The 24,804-nt window shown below is 48.4% G+C and overlaps 1 protein-coding gene across 8 annotated transcripts in view; it reads right to left on the bottom strand.

Annotated features, from left to right (window-relative positions):
• BCL11A (BCL11 transcription factor A) overlaps window positions 1–24,804 on the bottom strand; it is a 100,206-nt gene that overhangs the window by 15,884 nt on the left and 59,518 nt on the right. The gene's annotated exons all lie outside the window — the stretch shown is intronic.

The following is a 24,804-nucleotide window of genomic DNA, read 5'->3' as shown; positions in this document are numbered from 1 at the left end:
CCCATGTAAGCAGCCTTTCCACAATACAAAGCAATGGGGAACGAAGATTAGACTTTCAGCATTCAAATGACTTTGGACAAGCCCCCCACATCCCTTCAGGGTAAAGGATAATGCTACTGAGTAACATTGGGGGGGGGGGCACGACACAGCATCCACCAGCAGCACCCGGAAACTAAGGCCCACGCTCTGCAGTCCACTGTGTACCCGCTGAGGTCAAGAGGTCAAGTGACTTCTCACCACTGTGTGAGAATTCATGGAGCCACATAAGCACTTTTAGCACAGGGGGTCCTGTTCTCAGTGTCCAGCTTCCCAAATACGGCCCAGCTAACTGCCCTGGAGAGGATGGCCTTGCAATAGAGGAAGATACACGAAGGTCATGTGTTCGAGGTTTGGAGTTTAGAAAACCCGAGTTTGATGGCGTTGAGACAAGTACATTGCTGGTGAGTGTATCCAAGACAGGTCCGTACACTGCGGGTCACAATACCACAGGGGGCCACATAACTAAATGCAGTGGTCACTGAACACTGGGCAAGTTAAAGGTTTCTGAACACACAATGGCCAAAAAAAAAGGTATTTCAAAACTCAAGAGCTTCTGGCCATGCTTGGCCACGTGTTGTGTGGTGGTTTGTCACACTATGCATGCCATTCACAGCGCTAAGAGCACCGCCTGCCTGGAACTCTGTACGCTCTCAACTGCAGTATCTCTGCTGCATGGACAGAGCTGTCTGCTCCTAGGGATCGCAGTGGTTTAGTTACAGAAAACAAAGGCCCAGCACTCTCCTCCTACTACACTCCTCACGTGTGTGCACATCAGTTTAGTCTAACTTTGCACTGGATTGTGAGACGCAGAATGCTGTATTTTCAACACTGTTCAAATTGCTAGCTTTTCAGTTTCAGAAAAGAAAATCAAACTAATTTTGGATTGGAATTAGGACAGAATTTCCGAACTAGCCCCAGACACGTCCCTGTCACTCTGAACTACATATTTATGAGAAGAGAGTCCTTAATATTAGTGATTACGAAATCAAAATACCAGTGAACTCTGAAAGAACTTAAGATGCTCTCCATCCTGTAGTACCAACTATTAAGCCAAGATTTAATTATTTATGTAAAAATAAATACACTTATCCGTCTCATTAGTATGCAAATTTGCTTTAGTCCTTAATGTTAAGCTTACATGCATACCAGATAATTGCTTAAAAATAAGTTTTCTTATAATTTACTTTAAGTCTATGTTTGATCTGTATATTTATTCTGTAAGTACATACTGAGAGTCATTTGAAAACTTAGGCAAAAAGGAGTCACGAGTAGCAAAAGTTTAAGAAATTCATTGTGATCACTTAATAGACATGTAAGCAAGTGCAGGAGAGGACGACTGGAGCCAGGTTCCCTTTTATGAGGAACCTGATGGGTAACTGTGGTGTGCTGTAGAAACCTGCTACCCTGGCCTGGGCTGTAGTGCAAGCATCCCAAGCCTTCGACCAGTGGTCCTCAACCTGTGGCCCATGACCCTGGGAGGGCGGTGGCCAACTGACCCTTTCACAGAGGGCACATATCAGACATCCTGCAGATCAGATATTTATACTGGGATTCCTAACATTAGCAAAATTACAGTTATGAAGTTGGAATGAAATAATTTTGTGATGGGGTTTGGGGGGTTCACCACAACATAAGGAACTGTATCAAGGGTCGCAGCGTTAGGAAGGTTGAGAACCACTGCCTTAGACCGTCTGTGAAGACACTGTCTCCTCTGGGACCAAGGCCAAAATAGAACCACAAACAGGCACCTGTAACTGCAGGAGACTGAGTGCGAGAAAGAAATATGTGCACCTTCGACTGTTTGTGCTAAATTGGGAGTAGAGGTAAACAACAACAACAACAACAAAAAGCAACTGTCTGTCTGAGTTCTTCAAGTTTTCAAGGAGAAATTAGAAAATCCACACTCTTGCACCTGATCTTGCTTCAGCAAACTTCTCTGGTGGAGAGCATGGAATTCTTTTCACAGAAAACCACCCAGCTGGGGGCATTTCGGTGACCCCAGCACAAAAGCAGCAAGGCCCTTGAAGCCTTGTGGGGGGAGTCTAACGTCAGACTTTGGGAAGGGACCCTGCTCCAGCACCTCCAGCAGAGAACGGGAGAGCTCTCAGTCCATGTGCAGCTCAATGGAGCACATGCTTTGCTGGGTGGCTACAAGCCTGCTAGCAGGAAACAAGCTGAGCTCAGAGCAGCAGGGACCAGGGAAGCCTCGGTGACCAAAGTATGTGAGTATCCACCTTCGTAGTGTGCCTGGAGTTTTGTTTCTTGAGTTGTATGAAACCTCAGTGCCCACCACATCTGGATCTCCATTTCACAGATCAGGAGACTGGGACAGTGAAAGTAAAGGATTTGTCCATGGTCGTGTGTGTGTGTGTAATCAGTAACCAAGTAAGTTCCTGGAGTCCACTGTGTGTTCTTTCCTGGAACACGTGCCCCATCTCTGCTTGGCTCCACTGTGCTCTCTATCAACTAGGAAGCACCAAGAAAGAAGGTTCTCCTGGGCCAGCGTAGCGTACATGCACTTGCTGCCTAGTCCGACAACCTGAGTCCCATCCCAGAACTGACTGCCACAAGTTGTCCACATGACCTCATCCTTCTATCTCACTGGGCAAAGTTAACAGCCTCTGCTGGAGAGGGGCAACCTAGCGCTGTGGCGAGGCTTTCAGAAGGCCAAGGACACTGACCTGGTGTCCTGATGTGGGGCACAGTACCCACTCTGCAGCAAGAGCCTGTGATGGCCCCACTGTTACACCCTCTGCCTCCTCTTCCTCTTCTTCTTCTTCTTCCTCTTCTGCAGAGGAACCCAGCTAAGGAGAAACAAAATGTTGCCCCTAGCCAGTAATTTATTTTAGAAAATAGCTCACTGTCATGGTGACAGAGACAAGGGGGTGGGGGCAGCTTGAATGTCCTCTCAGCAAGAGGGTCAAGTGGGGCCGATTATGAACCCGACCGGTTCTGCCGTTTTTTCCAGTCTTTAATGTTCTCCTTAGCAAGGAGGACACCGACATTCTCATGTGAACTGGAAATGCTAAGTTGTTAATAGCCTCCCCAGGGTTTAACTTCTTGCTATGATGCCTTCAATTATTTCATCACAGCTTAGGCAAAGGAAAAGTATCACAATTAATGCTTCCGGGCATCAGCGGAGCCGCTCCCCCCCCCCCCCCCCCCCGCGGGCAGAGAGAGAAGAGAGCTGCGCTGGCCAAGGACCTCTCTTCCCAGCCTCTTCTCTCCCCAGGGAGAAGTGGGCTCCCTAGCTGGCTGGGAGGTGACAATCTTACTTATGTCTGCTTTATTTTTTTGTGGGCGCTCTTAGGGAATGGTTCCTAAGTGCCGACCCAGACCCAGCACCGGCTTCACCGCAGAGCTTGTTGGAAATGCAGATTCTTGGGGCTGACCTCAGCGTTATCAGATCAGAAGCTACAGGGGGTGGAGGGATGCCTACATTAAATAGTCCCTCCAGATCTAATACAACTTAAGTTAGAGAGGGGAAGAGGAGTAAGGGAACCGGAAGCTTTCACGGAAGCACAGACCTGTGGACCATGAGATTGTTAACCCTTCCATGAGTCTCCTCTTGAGGAAATCCCTAAAGGTCCTTCTACATGGAGCTCAAGGTTCCAGCCTACCCACCCTCTATCCATCACTCAGCCACTTGGTCCAGGTTTCTTCTCAAGTAGGAAGCCCCCATGAGCCAACACCCAAATTAGCATAAGCCAGGCAGACAGAACCTGCAGCGGTGGCCTGCCGCATGGACACAAGTAAGGCTGGACTCTCTCCTTCCTCCTCGCAGACTCCCTAGAGCGATGCACTACCTTTCTATGAAACAGACTTTCCAAATTCCTCCTGCTGCTCTTTGGGTAGAAGTCTTTTCAAACTGCCCCTTCAGAAAGGTCCCTTTAGACCCATTCCATGTGGGCGTCACAGAGATGGTTTGTACACTGTTAGGTTCTGAGGTTTCCTTATGACTGAATAAAAAAATAATACTTATTTTTCAGGTCTCACTAAAAAACGGCAAGTTGGGAATGAATGATCCTAATTTAATGTTGTACATCGGTCACTTTATTTTTCTGTATCCATTGGATACTCACTTTTGACAAGGTAATCCTCACTGAGGCCCCTGAAAGTTGAGAATCATTAAATCAGGTTTTGGGTTTCCTCAAGAACATCTCAAAAGATTTCCTGACCAGGACCGTGCTGCTTGCTTCTGCAGCTAATTTGGAGGCATGTGACACAGCCAGCCACATGGCTGCCTGCCTGCTCACAGCCATGTAACTGTGCACAAAAACAACGAAGGCCTGAGTGTCACTTCTGACACACTTCGTCAATGCTTCAGGAACACAGGCGCTATCAGGAGCCAACTACAGGCCTACAGGCTGAGGATATCCCTCAGTGGTGGGACACTTGTCTGGCTTGTATGTGGGATACCCTGGGTTTGGCCCCTAGCAAGCCCCCTTCAAGTAAAAAAATTTTAAAAACCCCAGCCCTTTCCACAGAATACAAAGAATTGTACTGTTCTCTAAAATGTGTGTGGGTATCCACCTCTTAGCCACACACATGTATCTGGCTGTCTCCCTGAGGGAGATCCCCTCTCACTCTCTCTTTTCTCTCTCTCTCTCTCTCTCCATCCCTCCCTCCTTTCCCCCCCCCCCACCCTCTCTCCCTAAAATAAAGGCCCTGATCAGTCCTTTCAGCTCCACAATCCTCATGTGTACCCTTCTCCTGGAAGGTAAGGTAGTCTAGAAGGTTCTTTATCTAACTGAAAAGCAAACCCAGTCCTTAATGGGTTTGTGGTCAGCTACTTCTGACTCTTGACCCACACATTTCTACCTTGGCTACCAGTTCCACTGAGAGCATCTGATTCACCAGTGCATTCTAGAACAATCCAGTCTGTGTCCTGAGTTGTGCTGATCTGGAATGAGCACGTGCCAGTTCTATCACTGCACCCAGGATCCCTATTTAACCTTCTGATATTGCCAAGGTGTACTGACTGCTTTTTGTTTCAGAGCGGGAATTTTATCCTTCATTTCTTTCTCCCCACAGGCTAAGGGTTTTCTAAATCAAGGTGATCTTTGTTTGTGTTTTTTTGTTTTTGAGACAGGGTCTCAAAAATGTATGCAGCCCTAAGCTGACCTGGTCCTTGTTATATAGACCAGACTGCCTTAACCTCACAGAAACTGACTTGCCTCTGCCTCCTGTGTGCTAGGGTTAAATTCTAGTACCACCATACAAACCCCATAATGTTTCTGGTGAGTTTCTTAAAATACATTCTGCAGATGCAGAAGGAAGCAAGAATCCTAAGCATCACACTCTAGAATATTCTTCTTTGAAGCTTGGTTGGTCTTTATGCTATTTGATACTAATTTGCATGGCTCATTTAAATAACTCCATTTTCTACTTCTTGGCCAATTCTCCTGTCAGACCTGTGACTATCCAAACAGGTTGCTACTGTCACCTTTGAAGAGTTCTTGTGCTGGGCCTCCTCTCAACAAGGAAGAAAGAAGAGATGACATCTTTCATGCCCCCTTATCTATAAAAATGCAAGCTACCAATCTGTCAGGCCTAAACAAAATTTTCTGCAATCTGTGTCTTTAACATAAGCAAAGCATATAATTCAAAAAAAAAAAAAAAAGAACTTGCTTTTCTGAAGAATAACAAACCAGGGAGACGTTGTGTTCCATCTCTGTGTTGAAATGCAGATTTCCCACTAAAAGGCAAATCTTTCATTTCAAAAGGTTGAATAGGATGGTTCTTAAAAAAAGAATTCCAGCTGGTTAAATTTAGGGTGTTGAAAAAAGTTCACTCCAATAATATTCCTTGGCTCTGGGCCCAAAGTATTTTCACTTGATCGTGAGTTAGATAAATTTTATTACACTTTAAGCTTTTGCCTTAGAATAGTGGGGCTTTCTGAGGAGACTGTAAGGGCAGTGGGATAAAAAGACAAATTGTCTTTTTTTTTTTCTGGTTTAACTATGTACCTTCCTATGCAGAAATGTGTGCTCCAGGAGATATTTCCTTCCTTCCTTCATTCTTACATGCATTCATTCAACAAATATTTACCAAATGCCTATAATGCCCAAAGCTATGGTCTGGCTTCTGTGGGCAGCACAAAGAAACCTTGAGTAGACTGTCCCACAGAGCCTGTGTCCAGCACAGAAGACACGACTTGAACAGAAGCTGCCCACGCTCAGCATAGAAACTGTGCTGTGAGAACCCAAAGGAGGAGACATTCTGGTGGAGTGTCAGTGTCCATAGACGGTGGATTCCCAAGTTTACAGCTGCTCAGATCCCTCATATACAATAGTATAATATTTACATATACTGCACACATCCTTCCGCATTCATGCATCGTCTCTCAAACACTGCAGATGCCTAAGGAAAGAGATGTACTGTTTGGGGGGAAAATGACAAGAAAAACCTGGACATGTTCAGCATCCATGTAATTTTTTAAAAGTCCATTTAATCTCAAATTGGAAGAATCTTTGAACGCAGAAGGCATTGAAGAGAGTGTCCTTTGCTTCAGAAGGGAGAACAGGGGACTTGGGCAAGAAGCTGGCTCACGAGGTAGGCTGGAAAGTCCAGAGAAAGGCTTTCTAGACAAAAGCCAGAATAAGGTGGCGGTGCTGTGCAAACTGCATCACACCCAGAGTAAAGGGCTCCTCACGCAGTCACACTCAAACTAAAATAGTGCATAGCTGTTCATCCAGGCAACAGCAGGGACTGTGGTCATCCAGGTGTGCTGTCTTAGCTCCGTCCTCTCAAATACCACGTGTCCTTAAAATAAGAGACAGAGCCCTGTGGACTACTTTCAAATTCCCAGAAAGCTCAGCTGCCCTGTTTGGTCTCACCCCCACCCCTCAACCCCGACTCCGGTGGGTGGCCTGCTAAAGCAGAGTAGATTGTTTTATTCCTGAGGCAGACAAGCAAGTGGTGACAGCCATTTTGTTCTTTGAAGCACTACCTCCCTGGTCCAAAAAATCTATTTCAGATGTTTCATTGTCAGTTTAAGATGGCCACGTACTTGTTGAAACCTTCTCAACAAACAATTCTGGAGAAATGTTGAGATTTTCCTACACTGCTTTGTCTCTCCCATCACCAACATGACCTTCCCTTCAAACTTCCCTTTCGTCTCTTAAGCCATGAGGAGGGGAGCCAAAGTGGAGGACCTTTGTCTGCCATGGGGAGCCTTTCCAGGAGGACTGACTGTATGTGTGTGCCTCTGTTGGGAGCATTTTCCAGGTCATTTAGGGAGGTAACTTGGAAACTATTTTAAAGATGCTAATGACCAAGGCTTACTCCTATATTCCCGTCCATCAGGAAGCTGATGCAGGGAAAATCAAGAATTTGAGGGCAGCCTAGGCTACATAATGAATTCCAGGCCAGCCTGAGCTATGAGATTCTGTCTCAAAATTAAAAATTAAAAAAAAAAAGAAGGTAGGAAGGAAGGAAGGAAAGAAAGAAAGAAAGAAAGAAAGAAAGAAAGAAGAGTTCCTTCAGCCAACGTGCTAAATCTCACCACAGCCTGTCCCCAGATTCCTTCCTTGTTGGAGCAAAGCCAGGAACCTTGGTGCTTCCATCCTAACTCACCAGCTATTTCTCACTTTGAATAAATCCCATCCATTTCTCACTTTGAATAAATCCCATCCTCTTTCTGGCACTAAGTCTTCTCAACTTTAAAAAGAGAAGGCTGGATCAACTGAGTGACTCCTCTCAGGCTCCCACGCCTGTCCACGCACGGCTCCTTGTAACCGAGCTGGCAGCCGCCTGGAGGGACCCACAGGACAGTGTGGGCTTGGATGCCAAGATCACGTATTTATTTGAACAGAAGGGATCCTGGTTTTCCACCTCCTGGGGCACAGACTTGCAAGGTTCACTGCTGCATGGCAGGAGGAGTCCTGAGCCTATGAGAGGGAAGGCCAGAAAACCAGGAAGAAACTTCCCACACACCTACGGCTAAATGTCAAGGGAAAAGGTTCCTGCAGCCCATGCCAGAGGCCAGTGGCAGAGCAAGGGCTAGAGTCAAAGCCTGAGCCATTGCCCAGTAGAGCATGGCACCGTCTCCCCCAGCCACCTTCAACAAGGGTGGCAAGGCCCAGGTGCCCTGTGGTGCCTGCCCTCTACCACCATGGAGTGCTTGTGGGAAACCGGGTGTAAAACAAATGCCTGTGGATGGAATCACACAGGCTAACTACTGAAACAACTTCCAAGAAGTTTCCTCACTCTTCTGAGCTCACCAAAACTTGGCAGGGCTTCTTCTAACATTCTACCTTTTAAGTGTGCACCCTCCCCAAACATGCCCCCACCCCCACCCACATTGAGTAGTTAATGATCTGTAAACAAACACTTTAAATTCGGTGGGGGAGCTTCCTAGAAAAGGAGCCCTACCGTGGTGGTCTTTCTATAACGGGAACTTGCCTTTCATCGGTTTCCACTGATTGGATCTTTGGTTGTGTGCTGGACTTTCAGAAAGCTGGGCACGTTTGCAGCCAGTGCCCCTGTGAACGGAAGGGATGCAGGCTCTTGCAGTCGATGGGTCTAGCCTCGAGCAACTATGTCCATGGATACCACGCCCCCAAAATGAGTGCAAGAGTAGGAGTCTGTCATCTTTGCCACTGCGAACCTTCAAAACCATGTCGTCCCCCCGCCCCCCCCCATATTAACTATTAAACGGCAGAGGACTGTGGAATAGCCGTTTTCAACTGAGGTGAGGAAGAAGTCTCTGGGCCTCACTATCCAGGAAAACAAGCGTTTAATTCTGATAACACTTGCCAGGGCAGAGAAGGGTTTCACTATCAAAGCCAGCAGAGCACACGGCTCCCCAGTTACTCTGAAGAGGCACCCCCTCACCCCACCCCACCCCACCCCCAGCCTTTTTATCTGTGTCAGCTCACAACAAATGCCATTTATACCTATTTGTCACCATTTAATCAGCCTTGGGGGAAATGCTGGAATAAGCTAAAAGAATAAACTTTCAAGAAGACCCCTGCTTTTTCAAGGATGACAAAGGGGGGAGGGAGAGAGAGAGAGAGAGAGAGAGAGAGAGAGAGAGACAGACAGACAGACAGACAGACAGAAAGACAGAAAGACAGAAAGACACACACACACACACACACACACACGAGGGGGCCTAGGCAACAGGACAACCCAGTTGGCTGAGGAGTCTTCTAGTCTCCTCCAGGACTGATCTGAACAACCCATAAAAGAGTGGGGCCACTGAGCCTAAAGAATGGGAAGACCCAGGAAGAGGTAGGCAGGCACCCCAAACTGGAGACAGGATCAGAAGATCAGGTCTTTGTTGCTGACCACTTTCAAGAAAGTGTGTGCCCTACCCCTGTGAGCTTTATACTCGATTTCCCTTAAAACACTATGTCCTGCTGTAGTGTGGTCAAGGCAGGCCCTCAGAGCCCTTCTGGGAGGCCATGGCTCCTCATAAGTCACCTCAAGACTCTCAGAGGGTGGGCCGCAGCAAATTGCACTGCACTGGCAAACACTGTGGGCAACTGCTTGGCTTTCTGGGACTCTGCTGTGGTACCTGCAGTTCGGGGTGAAAATGAGAGAAGGCCCATTCTGAGTTGACTATTGTGTGCTGTTCTTGGCCAAGAGATTCTAAGAACTGGAACTGGCCATTCTCCAGAATAAAACCTCGTACGCCCCATGGTTAACAGCGAACTGCTCAGAAATTACCATAGCTAATTTAAGAAGTCAACGCTCCAAAGGCAAAGAAAAGAAAACGGTCTAACAGGTCAGGTTCTGACATTTCCTCAGGATCGGAACTAGGCCGCCCTTTCGCCTGAGGTGAGGCTCGATCTAGGAGGTTCTCCTGTAAGGCGGGGCCTCCTCCCAGGATGGCTCACACACTGCCACACACCCACCCCTGGCCCTGGACAGCCGGCAGCTAACTCTGTCTCCTCGGGCCCTCAGCATCTGTCACAGGTGCAACACAGGGCAACCCTCTCCTCTCAGACAAATCAGGCCTGTTTTCTTAGCTTCATGGTTATTTTTCTGCCTTTTCACCCATTCAAACGTCTCTTTTCTACAACTGGTCAATCCAGAAGCAATCGCTGAGCAAAAAGGAGATGCCCACAGGTACAAGTCAGTCACCCCAGAGACGGGGCGCTGCTTGGCTCTTCTGAGGTTTACTGATTCAGCTGATGCAGAGAGAGGGGTAGCCTACACGCCCTGACACCTCCAAATCCCTCACAAGAAGACTAGGCATCCATCAACTAACTTTTCCACTCCCTGGAATCATCCACTTGGGAACTCAAGAGTGTGGAGTTCTGACCTCTAAGGCAAAGAGGCTGTTTGCCACAGGCACTGAGAGGGCCTTGATGGGTCCCAGAGGGCACTTCTCACTTTAAATCTCTGAGGCATCTAGTAGAGTGAGTCTGGGAGGGTCCCCAGAAACCCCTAGGCTCCATGCCATCCCAACCTTGAGGCTGACCCCAGACCCCCAGTGTCAAGACCCCTCGGCTCTGCTCAGAATGTCAAAGACTCCGCTCTCCCTTAACAAGCCCCTCAGGCTGAAATCCTTTTTCCTCAGTGCCTCAACCTTCAACTGCCAAGTAGAAAGCCCCCTCTGTCACAGGCGCACAGATCTCTGCCGCCATGGCACTCAAGCCCTGTCAGGTGGTGCAGTGTGTGGACAGCAGGCTGACGCTGTTTCAAAGAGGCCGACCAGGCAAGAAACGTCCTGTACTCCTGCCCCAGCTCTCACGCAATAAAATGTCTTTTATCAATGTAATTCAAGCCAAAGAGTCAAGGGTCTGTCACCATTTTAAAAAGGCTTATTACATGGCCACAAAAATTCGCCTCAGGCTGAAACCTGGCATGTAAGGTACCAGCGTGGGACAGGCTCTTTTGATTTGATTTTATTTTCTTACAAAATCTGAAAGTGAACCGCTCCTATCCCTCCCTTCCACCAACCGTTTTTTGATTTATGGAGAGGAGGAAAGAAATCTGAAGTTGACAGGTTGGGACAACTCCACTCAGCTTTTCCCACTCAAAAGCTGCTTTTGTTAAATTGCATTTTGCATTTATGGCCTGCGGCTCTTGGCTGACTTGAATGGTCCCTCCAGTGTAGAGCAAGCTGTGGACTTCCCCGGGGAGAGGCCCCCACTGAGGTGATGGCCCTCTCAGTACCAAGAGAAGAAGTGTCACAAAGGCCAGAGGCCTGAAGGTACAAGTCCCGCGGGTTAGACGGGGCAGGGGCCACAAAGCATTTGCCTCTCCTCTAAGGCTGTCTTGTCTCGCTTGCTGCACTGAGCTCCTTGCTGTCACTATGTGCCTACCATTGGCTCCCTGGCTGATGGCCTAACCTTCTAAGAACCAAAACTGTGGTGTCCGACATTCTGAAGGCCAGACACCATATTGCCCAGGCAAAGAAGAGCCCTTCATTACGTTCTCAGAAGTCCAGTGAAGAGAATGCTTCTTCCTACTGGAGAGCTGCTGGAAGGCTCCCACACAGTGACCACAGGGGAGCCTTCCCTTCCTCAAGTCACCCCGGTCTCCCCGGGAGTAAATTATTCACTAGCCAAGGAGCCTCGGGGTCCACTTTGAACCAGGAGGTGATTACAGCCCCTTGGAAGTACCTACTGGCTCATCAGTTCACTGGACTATTTTGGTGCTCTTTAATTGTATATTTATTTACTCAATGATTGTTATGGACAATCAAGTTAATAATTCACTTTGTAAGTGCTGTGTAATTACACAGTTAGAGGAGCTGCAATGGTTGTCAAGTTTCCTTAGTCTTTGATAAATCCGCCCCAATTATTAGTGTGAGATACTTACCTCATCCCCTCTCAAATTTGTAAAAGCAGTTCTCCAACTTTCCTCTCTGTTCTCACCTTCACCTGGACCCCAATCTTTCTGCCCCCGAAGGCAGAATCATGATAGTCCATCTGTCATAATACCACTGCTGGGATCACATAAAGTTGTACTCCAAAAAAAGGGGCTTGAAACCAGGCCAGCGCTGGCCTAGAAGGTGCACTCAAGTGGTCTGTGGCCCCAGACACAGGTGGGACACCTGCAGCCACCCCCTTCTTGTCACTCATGTTGCCCCAGATCACAGTCCAGGGAAGAGCAAGAGATGTCTCAGTGTGCCCCAGGAAGGTTGGGACTGGCAAGGGCCACAGAGAGGGAAGACTCGTCTAAGGGAGAAACTCACATACACATCAGGAGGACGTCTTTTCCCCATGTCACATCCAGCGGTACCGCTCTGCTTGGGACAGATTGAAAAGTGTGACTGGAGAAGCCAAGTCTCAGAAAGTTAACCCAGAAAAGTAAAAATCCTCACAGGGTCTCCCCTTGTCTCCTGGGAGCTAAACAGGGCTCCCCACGGCCACTCCACAGCGGCCTCCACACCCCCACACCACACCCAGCTCCAGGGTGAGAACCTGCTTTCGGGGCCAAAGAAGAAGTGTCTTACACCAGAAAGCCAGTGGGATCAGAACCTTCAGCTAGACCTACGGACAACCAGGCCCTAAGCTGGCTCAGGAGGTGGCCCTGAGCATGGCCACAGAGGACAGGGGACAAGACTGAGAACTACCTGCCACAGGCCTCTGCTACAAGTGTCTGGGGCAGAGGAGACGTGCTCCATCTCCGTTTTGATGCCTTTTGACTTTTTTTTTTTCTGGTGTTCCGCCCAACTCTGAATTTCCCCTGCCCTACTCTCCTGCACGGATAACCCATTGATTCAAGTGGTCCCAGAGGCTTCTCTTTGTCCCCAGATGAAATGAATTCTCTAACAGACATTTTCTCACGTGGCAAGGGGGATTAGGAACCAGCACAGTGTGTTACAGTTGCGTACAGAAGGTGAGCCTCAGGGGTCAGACACCCCCCCCCAAGTGCTGACACTCAGCACTGTGCCTTCAACCCCTTGTGGGTCCTCACTTCAGTGCCTAAAGAAGAGGGCTGGCCTGGTGATCCCCACCTCAGACATGGCCCTCACTTTCAGATGTGACATGCAGGTGTGAGGCACTTGGCACACTTGGGGGGGGGAGACAAGCTGGGGAGGGGGGTTCTGTGCACACATTTTAAGGCTACTCTTTCTGGGGAGTTCAGTTTGGTTGGAGTTTGCGGGGTTGTTTGTTCAGGTTGTGGTTTCTCTTCCTCCATTAAAAAAAATTGGAGCTGTTTTTCAGTTTCCTGCTCATGGAGCGGACAGAAGGAGAGTGTGCAGGGGAGGAGGTGTGCGGGGAGGAGGTGTGCAGGGGAGGAGGGCTGAGAGATGGAGCAGGGCGGAGAATATCCGGAACTGGAGAAAAAGTGAGAAATGGAGCTTTTTCTTGGCTTCCAAACAGTTGTAATTTCCACACCGCTGCTTAGTTCCCGGGCACCAGGCACAGAGAGTGGGGACGGGGCATGTGACAAGTTTGCCACAAATCAGGATTTGGCATTTAAATCCACAGGAAGCAAGGAGAATAGAGGGACTGCTTATTTATAGATTTGCAGATGAATTGAACAAGATAACCAAACCGTACTTCTTGTGTCTCTGGAGGGGCAACTTCATTCTGAGATCTGGAAAGCTCCCCATAATTGAGTACAGCCCGACCTCAACATGCTGGGTCCCAAGCTTAAGCTAGGGTTTCTGAACGCAGGGTGGAAGGCACTGCCTCTGTGGTAGCTCAAGAATTCTGCCTTGAAGGACAGGTTGGTCCCACACTGCGCTTAACTGGAATCAGTTCATCTGATTATACAGTGCCTTGCGTTCTGGAATATGTAATCATCTCTTTCTGATGACATTTTAAATATCCAACTAGACAAATAATTGCAGCATTAATTGATGGCAGAGTCAAGCTGGAGGATGGCTGATTGGCAGAATGCCCCCCCAAAAAGTGTCTTTGCTCAGGCCTTGCAGGAATGAGGCTGAAATCTAACTTTTGCTGATAAATGCTTAAAGTCTGACTTACTGATACAGTAACCGGGAGAAAACCTGCACTTCAGCCCCTGATTGCTTCGCGAGACGTTTGGGTAGAATCAGCAGCATGATTTATATTGTTTCCCGTGAATAAACTCAAGGATAGAGTGGGGAGACTAGGAAGACCTGATGTGGGATTAACTCTGCTCTTCCTGAACAACCCCAGTGACACTCAGAGCCACCCCTCGGTCCTCTGTTGTCTGTCACAGAGCAGAGCAATGGTCTCGACAGGAGAAAAACTAAGAAAAAGATGCCCAAATAGTCATTCGGGCCTTTGAGAATTATTGAAATCAGTGACTAAAACCAATTTTTTCCTCCTGCTCTGAACCGAGAGCCCAGACAAGGCCCGGCGTTCTGTCTGAGGTCCAGCCAGGCCCCAGTAATATCAGGGATGTTCCCGCTACAGCAGCAGGGGCCTGTCAGCTCCAGGCCGTTTCCCATCTGAGGCAGAACCCAAAGTATCATCATTGTCTCCATCACTCATTTTGATGGTGGTACTCAAGTCGGCACACTGAGTGTGACAGTTTAGATCTCACGAAAGGCTGCAGTGGTCAGAAATAACTCACAGGGTGCTCGTCTCCAGGAAACGTCAAAGCGAATGAGCTGCTGTATTAGCGGCTTATGGATTTCAGTAGGGAAAACCTAAGGAAGAAGATGTATCGGGATGCTTCAGCTAGCAATAGAAAGACGTGTGTGTGTGCGTGCGCGTGCGTGCGTGCGTGCGTGCGTGCGTGCGTGCGTGCGTGCGTGCGTGCGTGCGCTGACGGGTATGTGTTAGGAGTATGTACCCCAAGTGCATATAGTGCAGATTTTTGCTCATCCCTTTTGCCTGTGCCTGCTTTCTTTGCCTCCTTCTTTCCCTTGGTTGCTTTCCTGCTCTTGTACCGGCCTCGTGGTAGGCAAGTGGGTCCCATCACTTGGGCTGAAACCAGACGCTTGTTAGATGTAATGATTGTCTGCACTGCCGTGACACTTACCGCGTGTGACGGGGCTCACGGAGTGCGTTACTCATTTAGAGCTCCTCCGTTAATTAGGAAGCCCTCAGATTTTCTGTGACTGCAGGTCACTATCGACAGCTCACGCTTCTGATGCCTTGCTGGGGACAGTTGTTGGGCTGCCCTTCCAGGAGCTGGCAGGGTTGTCCAGACTCTGACGGTAGCCACAGCCAATTCACAGGAAGTTACAAGAAGGTCGCACGGTCTCTGGTTCCCCATAGCCTTGAAGCCTCAAGGAATCTACGTTCACATGTGGCTGGAAATAGCGCCAGTCTCCAAAACTGCCTTCTCGTGCCCCTGGTCCTTGCACTTCTCTTCCCCATCCTCCCTTCCCCTCTCACCTTTGCCCCTCCCCCTGCCATGGTCCCCTAACAATGGGAAATGGACATACTTCTGAGAAAGGGAACTCAGACTTATAGACAGCCCATCTGCTTTCCATTGAAGCAGCAGTGATTGTGGAACAGAAACTGGCCCCCACCCCAGCTCTTTTCTCTCTCTTTTAAAAAAAAATTGGTGGGGGCGGGGGTGGGAGGGGTGTGCGCACAGTGGTCAGCAGCTGCACCTGGTGAGGCTGAGGTCAAGTTTATACTTCTAGCATGGCCTCGCATGTTTTTCTCTTAAGGGGCAGAGAAAAAGGGAAGGAGGAGAAGAGAAAACATCAGTTTGAGCAAAAGTGCCTGTGGGGCTGAGGTCATAGGATCCCTCCTCTTGAAAGAAGAGCTCAGGGTGGGATGTAGCCGTGCAGTTAGAGGGGGCACTGACTATGGCCATGTGCCTAGACCATAAATTAAATCAAGGTCTTTGCTTAGGATGCAGACAGAAGTGAACTGGGTATTGAGCCTGGATAGGAAAAACTGTCTGCAAACACTCACCACCAGCAACAAGGTAGCTCTGTGGGAAGAACAAGCAAGTCGAGACCACAGTTGCAAGTCCTCTCGGTTCCCTAAACAGCCCCCTTCTCTCTTGAGGTTGCTGCGTATCTATAGACCTCTTAGCCTTGCAGGAGCTATCTTATGACATGCAATGGCTTGGGATCTTATGACATGCAATGGTTTGGGATGTGGCATCACACAAACTCTGCCTTTGCATGGCTCAGGGTCTATACTTGGCATGGGAAGGCAGTTATGACAAGGACACCCAGGATGCCACCAGCTGCAATCTGGAGCCAGGCATCTGGGGGACATTCTTGCTGCTGTTGGCCCAGCCATCCACTTGTAGACGCTAGTCCCAGAAAAACCCCCTGCGACTCTGTGAGCAAAAGTAGGTCCCTCATCTTGTAGATCCTGCCTATGAGAAAAAAAAAGCAAGCCTAGGCTCAGAAGTAACAAAACCCGGTCGATTCCTTTACAGAAGAACCGCCCCCTCCTCCAACGTCATGAAGCTGCCAAATATCGGGTCCTTAGGAAGCTGTCCCAGCAGCCCAGAGATGAGAAATGGCACTCGCTGTTCAAGAGTGAGAAAGGAGAAGTTGCCTTTCTTTGGGGACTGCCATTCAGTGCCCCCTGTGAACAGTAAGATGAGCTCGCCCCAGAGAATGTTAGCATTTTCCTAGGGACACACAGCAGTTATGGGTCCTCCACACATGCTCCTTTGCTAAAAGGATGGCTTTTCCTCCCCACAAAAACATACAGCACCACATCTCCTCCCATTTTCAACATGAACAAGAGGAATGAGATGGCTCGTTTTAGTGTCCACCCCTCACCCCCCAGCTTTCTTTCTCCAACCTTCTGCTCTGGTTCCCTTGTCTATCTGAAGGAGAAGAAATAAACTGACAGGAGAGATTTTTAGTATAGCCAGGGAACCACTTCAACACGTACCCAAAGTCTCCCTAAGAACTTTCTAGCAGACAAGTACCTCTGCATTGAAACATGGATTTGGCCAAATGGCTGCTGGGGCAAGGTGTTCTGTGGGGGACTGCCACAGGGGCTGGGGGGGCTCTAAAGGCCCTTCCTTGTTCTGTGGGCAGACCATGGCTCACTTCGAGAGAGCGACTTGGTAATTCGTTCTCTCTCCCGTCCATCAAATCACAAGGCTAATCACAGCTCTCCCAGCCCACTTTGCCTCTTCACCAACCAGCAAAGGCTGAGCTGCCTTCTCACCCAAAGAGGGAGGCCAGCGGCTCACATCTGGAATTCACTTCACGCACATGTGTACAGCAAAGTGCTAAAGTGAGATGCGCAAAAAGCTGGATTTGAGTGAGCATGGACACACGCAGAAAACAATTGCCAAAGACTTAGCAGTCCAAGATACTGAAAGAAAATGGCTGCACCTGACCCAGAAAAGCCTTGACCTGTCCCCTTGTCCAAACACAATGAGCCCAGTGGTAGACATGACTTGGGGCCTTGGGGTTTAAACCTCAGCCCTGGGCACACGCAAGTGCCAGCTCAGAATCCGGATTAGCCCAGGAGCTGTTTTTCAGGGCAGCTCTCATAACACTGACAACTGGCTAGGGGACAAGATGGTGACAGAGGACCAGACTACAGACTTAGAATGGCACTGTTATAGTTTACATCTGAAAGGCCCACTTCCCATCCCCCACCCCCACAGGCTCTCATGTTTAAGCACTTGTCCCCAGCAAGCATTTCTTTTGTAGGAATTAGGGCAGTAGTTCTCAACCTATGGGTCATAACCCTTGGGGTTAAGACGCGGGGGGGGGGGGGGTGGGGAGGGGGGGGATGCGTTCACAGAGTTCACCTAAGACCATCAGAAAACACAGGTGTTTGCATTAGTATTCGTAACTGGTAAAATTACAGTTAGAAAGTAACAACAAAAATAATGTTATGCTTGGGGGGAGGTCACCATAACTTGAGGAACTGTTCTAAAAAGTCATAGCATTAAGAAAGTTGAGAACCATGGACATTGTTGAGTCTATTGACGCCCACGGGCTACTAGCCATAGATGCTGAGTCTGGCCCTCCCAGAGTACTTCTAACCCCTGTCTGCAAAAGGAGCCCCCCCCCCACCCCTCACCCCCCCACCCCCCCACCCCCACCCCCCACCCCTCACCCCCCCCACCCCCCACCCCCCCACCCCCACCCCCCCACCCCCCCACCCCTCACCCCCCCACCCCCCCACCCCCCACCCCCACCCCCCCACTCCCACCCCCCCACCCCCCCACCCCCACCCCCAGCCCTCATGTCTTCTTCACTATGATGGACTGGGTTCTCTGGAGCCACGAGCCAGAACAAACTTCTTTCCTTAACTTGCTTCTGTCAGGTACCTCGAGCACCAAGAATGAGAGCACTAACGACGTCCTTCCGTGAGTGACGTCACGAACGTTAGCATGGGCGGCCTGAGGCGCATCACCGCGGGTCCCAAACCTGGCCACCGCTTTGCCCTCTCCTTGCCAAGAGCTATGGAATCAGAGCAAATTCATACCTCATTTTAAGATAACTTCTATCTGGGTGGGAAAAAAGTACCTGGGGAATGCAAAGCAAATTCAATCCCTCCCTTCAACCTAGCTTGGCTGCTGAGGCATCCAGAGCCCTGAAGAGTGAGCCAGCCTGCCTCCAGCCTGTCACCTGCTATGGGCGGGAGTGGGGAGGGGGAGGGGCTACGCGCACACCAGTTTAACCTTTTACCCACGTAACGATCTACTTAATATAATATTTTGTCTTTAATCAGGAAAGTGGAAGATGATTTGATATTCTGTAAAAACTCCCTAACCTATATTTTGCAAGTCAATTAGCCAAGCTCCTCACACTAATGTCAGCACAGCCACACTGCCCCTCCAGCCAGGCTTTCTGGTGTCTGCACCCCATGCCATTACACACTAAGATGGTCGCACGCACAGATGGGGTGAAGCAAACTCGGCAAGGGAACGAACGGTGCAGTGGGCAGGTACTTTTTTTTTTTTTTTGCCATCCACATGGAAATCTCAAAGGGTGATAATCTTCCCTCAGGCTCTTGAGGGAAGGCTATAAATAATAGAATATACTAATCAACACTAGAGATCTAAAAGTGAATACAGAATTGGGTAGAGCAAACACCGAACAAGACTCTTAGCAAATCCAAGTTAAAGTTCCCAAAGCTATGAAAAAAGAAAAGAAAAGAAAGGCTTAGCTCTTGCCCCTTAAATTGGCCTTGCTTTCTGACAACTGGAACCGGCCTTTAACAAGGGTGTCTACAGTCACCATTCCTTGCTCCCTTTCTTGAGCAGAAATGGAAGAAGCAAGAGACTTGGTTTTAATCAGTGGTTTCTGCCACTGGCCATTCAAACTAAGGAAGTACAGAAAGGCTAAGGCAGAAAACTTATGAACCCTTTATGGACGATATTTTTGAACAAGAAGTTGGCTGTCATATATGTAGACTAACATAGTCAGGTGACCCCAGCACAAAATAAAGCTATTCTTACCTCTATCCATCCCATACTTGTAGCCCCTGAAGGTCTTCTGACTCAGTTTCCCAGCCTCTAGAATGAGGTCTCCCTGGAGCGTCACTGTGGAGACCCAACTAACTAGGTAGGGAGGAAGGAAGGTCTGCATAGAACAGCTCAGATTCACTTTTCCCTGCTTTTTTTTTTTTTGGTTTTGAAAACATAATAATACCTGCCATTCATCCCATTATGGAGAAGCATTAAGATATTCTAAAATAGTTTATCTGGGTTGTTGTAAAAGAGAGGGACTCTTTCTTTTTCTTTTTTCCTCCTCCTAAGAACACAAGGAGTGAATCTGACGAATTCATCAAAACCTGAGAAAGATGGGATTTGACTCAACAATTTCTCCAAGAACTCAGTCCCCCAGCGGAGAAGGATACAGTCTTAATCTCTGCTGAGTGTGGGAACGCCACTGCATTCTCCCGGAATCCTCTCCTCTGTCCTTGGCAATCAGTTACGATTTGACAGCATTTAAAGATGACAGTACTTGAGGTAATAGGACAATGCCATAACAGGATTACAGCAAATGTGAAAGAAAGGACACACGTAGGTACTGTCATTTAGGTAATGCCATCTATGATCAGTCTGTGTCGCGTTTTCTTGCTGACACAGAAGTCAGCATCACTTATACAATTCATTGCAAACCCTGTTATGGCTGTAAACAATTGCCTTTTGGACGAAGGAAGCTCTTATCACACTTCACAGGGATTTGGTGGAACTTTCTAGCTTTTGGTTGTTGTGAAAATAGTAACAATAAGATCTTACATTAATAGCCAAAGATTACAAACTAGCCCAAAGACACCACCATCCCAAATGAATGTATCTTTATACAATGGGGGAAAAAACTAGCATGAGCCACAGAGAGTAGGAAACCCAAAAATCTAGATACTCAACTAGGTTTACACTGGGGGAGCTGGCCCACACAAGGCCAACTGCCAGTACAGGTCTTACCAGTCCTACTGTTTCTCGTCCTAACTGCTTGATGCCACCTGGCCCACAGCACACCACAACCTGTGGAACACCAGTCTTTGAATCCAGTTCCACCCTGCTTTCTAACTCACTTCTGCCACTGGAAGCTTTTCCATGCTTTCCATGTCTTTCTGGAAGCCACTGGTCCCCTGGCAGCAAGCACACAGCCGCCCTGCCCGACACTGAAACAGCTTCCTCCTTGTCCAGGACAGCCCTGCTGTCCAAGTGACCAACCACAAACAAAAGCTCATTTGACAGATGGCTGGCTGAACCTGACTAGAAGGAAAAGAAGCATGAAAGAGGCTAGAGAAAAGTTCTGACATTTTACATCCAAAGGAGGCTATGGCCTTTCTAGAATATTCTAAGCTATCCCTTTTCTCCGTTAGCTAATCTCTCGAGATCCCAGGCCCCTTTCTTTTTTCAACTGCTTATCTACTATCTTCTTCACCAACCCCTCTTTTATCCCAGACCAGTGATTCGTTCACACTCAGGCCAGCCTATTCATCCCCAAGTAGAAAGGTGCTATCAAAGAGGGTCTATAAGGATACAGATTTTTTGTACCTGCCTTGCTTCATCACACTCCATCTGAAAGATGAACGCCACCGTGATACACTGGAGGACAGGGGTGAGACCTACAGATAGCTGATGGACTCTCACTACCAAACCTGAGCCTTGGACCTCTGCATCCCCAAGAATGGCTGGCACGAAGGCTCCCCCAGACTGAAAAGCATTCTTCATTGCAAACAGTCAGGTCTTGGCCTCCTTCAGCACTTGGCTCCCACTTCACTTAGGGAAGGAAACCCAACTAACTCCATCTTCCAGAATGGGCAAGCCAACAGAAGAGAGCCCGCTCCGTGCCCTCTAGAGCCCTTGGCTTGGGCCGTCTGTGAACACCACCTTTGAGCATCTCCGAGGCTGGCCTTCTGTAATTCACATCCAGATCACTGTTTTGGTCATGGCTCCCTGCATCCACCAATGAAAAGAGTCTGCTCAAGTGAAAACCCGTCTATCCTCATTTCCTTTCTGGCTTTTCTTCTTCTTCTCCTTCCTCTCCAACTTTCTAGAATGTTGTGCTTACTTCAGAGTCTCCCTGAAAGTCAGCTTGGCCATTTGGTCAGGAAGACAGGCCCCATCCAGCCTTGCAGAGCACTCGGGAGCCACTTCTTCTCTTGCAGCCAAGCTCTCCTTTGCTGCTGCCCCTCTGCCTCTGATTAAGTATGTGCTTTCTCAACCTGGTGCTTAAGGCAGGGGCTCTGTCTTCTACTTGCTTCTAACGTATTTCACAGTAAAAGCATGGCATCCGGTATATGACACCCAAGCACTGCAACAAACCATGGTTGGAGACTGCTTCACCTTAGTAAAGGGCAAATTACTCTTTCCAATACCATTTTTGTTCAGAGTCATAATTTTAACCTTCTTAGTCCCCACAAACAGTCACTATCCGATATCTGCTTGAACTTCCAGATTAAAAAAAAAAAAAGCAATTGGCAGTTACACGCTATGTTACATAAAGATTAGCGTTAACACCCGCCGCCTTTCAACAGCCAGCCCACAGCCTGGGAGAAAGCAAACGTGAAGCTCATAAGCCAGCCAGAGCCTGTACCCCCAAATTGCATCTTCTTTACGTGCAGCCCAACCTCAGGGTGGCGCAGCTCTGCAGCTGTGTTTCAGCGGCGCACATCTGCATCTACAAAGAAGTCAGCTTCTACATGAACATGTTCTGGGTACAACACCAGAGAGAATAGTTTCTGCTTCTTTTTCTGTTTTGTTTTGTTGAGACAGGGTCTTGCTACGTGGCCCTAGCTAGCCTGGAGTAACTATGTAAAGTGGCTCGCCCTTGAATTCAAGGCAATCTCTCTGCCTAAGCTGTTGGGATTATAAGGCATGGGCCACCAAGCACAGCCCTAAAAATGTGTTTTTAATATTCTTTTAAATCAGGCAGCACTAAAAGGACTCCTCTTTGAAGCCAGTAGGCAGCAAATAGATAATCTTGTCCTCCAGTGGCTACTGGGTAAGAGGAAGTCCTGGCAGAAGTGAGGCCAGTGGGTAACTGTAACTGGAAATATTATGTAAGGGAGAGTCTCCAGGCGAGTGTCCACAGCAAAGCACCCTGGGTATCCTGACTCAGCCTTGACTGCCCAGACCCTGGGTCAGGAGAGGGGTCAGGTAGCACTCAGCACTCAACCAGGGGCTTTTCACATTAGAGACCCAAATCTACAGAACCCTTAACAGCCAGCCAGCCAGGCTCAGAAGAGGCACGCCACGCAAGTGCACCAAATAAACGAATGACGTTCAGATGCCATGTGTGCGCCCATTGCACTGGAAACTGCATGAGACACCGTTTGGGGAAGAAGGTGAACATTAAAAACAAAAATTCTCCCTTTCAGAAAGAGAACAGAGTGGCAGTTAGCGCTTCTCCCATGGAAAGGCGGTGCCAATTGGTGATTGTGAGAGTTGGACAGTCTCTGTTTGGGGGACAGTCTGGTTGGGGGAAGCCCGCTGGGATCCTAAGAAATAAGGTCCCCCTCTCTCTCCTTGGCTATCACACTCTACAGGTGCACATTTCGTGGGAGTTCATATGCCTCGTGCAGGGTGGATAAGCAAGCCCAGCTCTCTCGTGTGAGTGGCCAGTGCCCGCAGCGCCTCCTCAGAAGCAGACTGCACCCTCGTGCTTTGCGTCCCTTCAGGGTTGGCTAGAGTCTTAAGAAAGCTCAAATAGTTAATAGACAAGCGGCCTTTCATCCCGGTCCAGCTCTAGTAGTTCTGTTTTGACAGTTTTACGGAGGCACAATTTACATACAAGTCACTTGTTTTAGTGTGCAGTTTGATGAATTTGGCAATAGTCATGTAGCCACCACCAAAACCCAGACAGAAAACTTTCTCTGCTCTAAAAAATGTCCTCAGGACCTTTTGCTGTGAATGCCCGCAAGCCCCGCCCACAAGCCCCGCCCACAAGCCCCGCCTCCTTGTACTTATCGACCTGATTCCTCCCAATTCAGTTGACTCTTTCAGAATTTCACATAAATGAAAACCATACAGTCTGTCGCCTTTCATGTGTAACTTCTTTTCCATCGAGCAAAATGATTTTAAGGTCTGTTATGCTGTTAAATATATTACTATTTCAATTATTTTATTGTTAAGGAGTAGTTATCAAGCAATATTTATCTACTGATTGGTACCTGAATTATTAACACTTTGGACTATAATGATCATGTGACAATAAACATTTCGCCTATGTGTTAAATTTATAAGTATGCATATCTTTGTTTTCCTCAAGTAAATGTACCGAAGGCATTTTGAGAACACAGAAAAGGTGCTGGGCTTGAGAGCCCAGGGAGCCTCGCTGTGTCGTCCTCTGCTTGCCCCACTTCCACCTCAGTCCCCGAGGAGCTCAACTCCTATGCCTGTGCTCCAGCCATCTGTTAATCTCAACAACCAAATGTCATCTTCCTTCAAGCAGAAACCTCCCAATACACTAAGGAAATGATGGGGACAGAGCCCAAAGCATCCACATGGTAGACATCCTTTGGGCCACATGTAACCATATAAAAAAACGCGAGCACTAAGAGGCCCTGTCAGGTCAAAGGATAGGTGACTGACTTCTCCCATTAGCAAAAAAAAAAAAAAGTTGAATCGAGGAGCCGAGGGGAGACTCTTGCTTTGCCAAAAGGCCTGGAAAAGACAGAAAACCTCAAGCCTTTGCGCAACACCCAAGGAACAGCTGCCGCCCGGGTGCTATGAGTGGTGAAGGACCAGTACACAAGCCTCAAGACATCCTGCTCCCCTTCCTTCCTCGGCTGCAGCAGGGCAGAGCTCTGAGAGAGCTAGGGGCGCAGGACTAGCCGCCATGGCCCCACTGCACTGGTAGAAGCAGATTAAGGGAGAGCATGGGACGCAGATGGGGTGTGGACAGAAGAGGGATGCCACCTTAAGCAGAGAGACCTCCAGAGGGAGCAGCTGAAGGTACTGCTACTGGCAATACACAGAGAAAGTAGGGATGGGGTGCAGCCCCAGGAATGAGGCGTTACCTGTGCTAACTACAACCTCTGTGGTGGGCACTAAGCACGTTGGCTTCTGGTCTGTACATCACTCTACACTGGCCATTTCTCTTTACCCTACTGGATGTCAGGCACCCACAGTAAACAAGCGAGTTGGAGTAAATCACACCTCATGTCCTGATGGCTTGTAAACCATAGGCCATTTGCAGAGATGAGAGAATAGGGAGAGAAGAGTAGAAGTGGTCCAGAGACAGCTAAGATGAGATATACAAGGGGAAGAAAAGGCCCCTTCCCACCTGCCTAATCTCCGGCAGGGCACAGCCAGACCAGGCTCTGTGATGACAAACAGCTCCAGGCTCACTCCTAATGATTCACCACAAACTTGGTTCTTCAGTGAGAATTTATTTTATTTTATTTTATTTTTTTAATTTAAGGCAGGCTCATCTGTAAAATAGAAATAATAATAGTAACCACTTCATGGGGCTATTAGGAAAATAAAACGAGTGCACATTTATAAAGTATG

Source organism: Acomys minous (genome assembly GCF_964271855.1).
Source record: "Acomys minous genome assembly, chromosome: 10".
NCBI classification, from domain to species: Eukaryota; Metazoa; Chordata; class Mammalia; order Rodentia; family Muridae; genus Acomys; species Acomys minous.
Note: the sequence above shows the minus strand (reverse complement) of the source record. Positions and strands in the feature narration are given on the sequence as shown.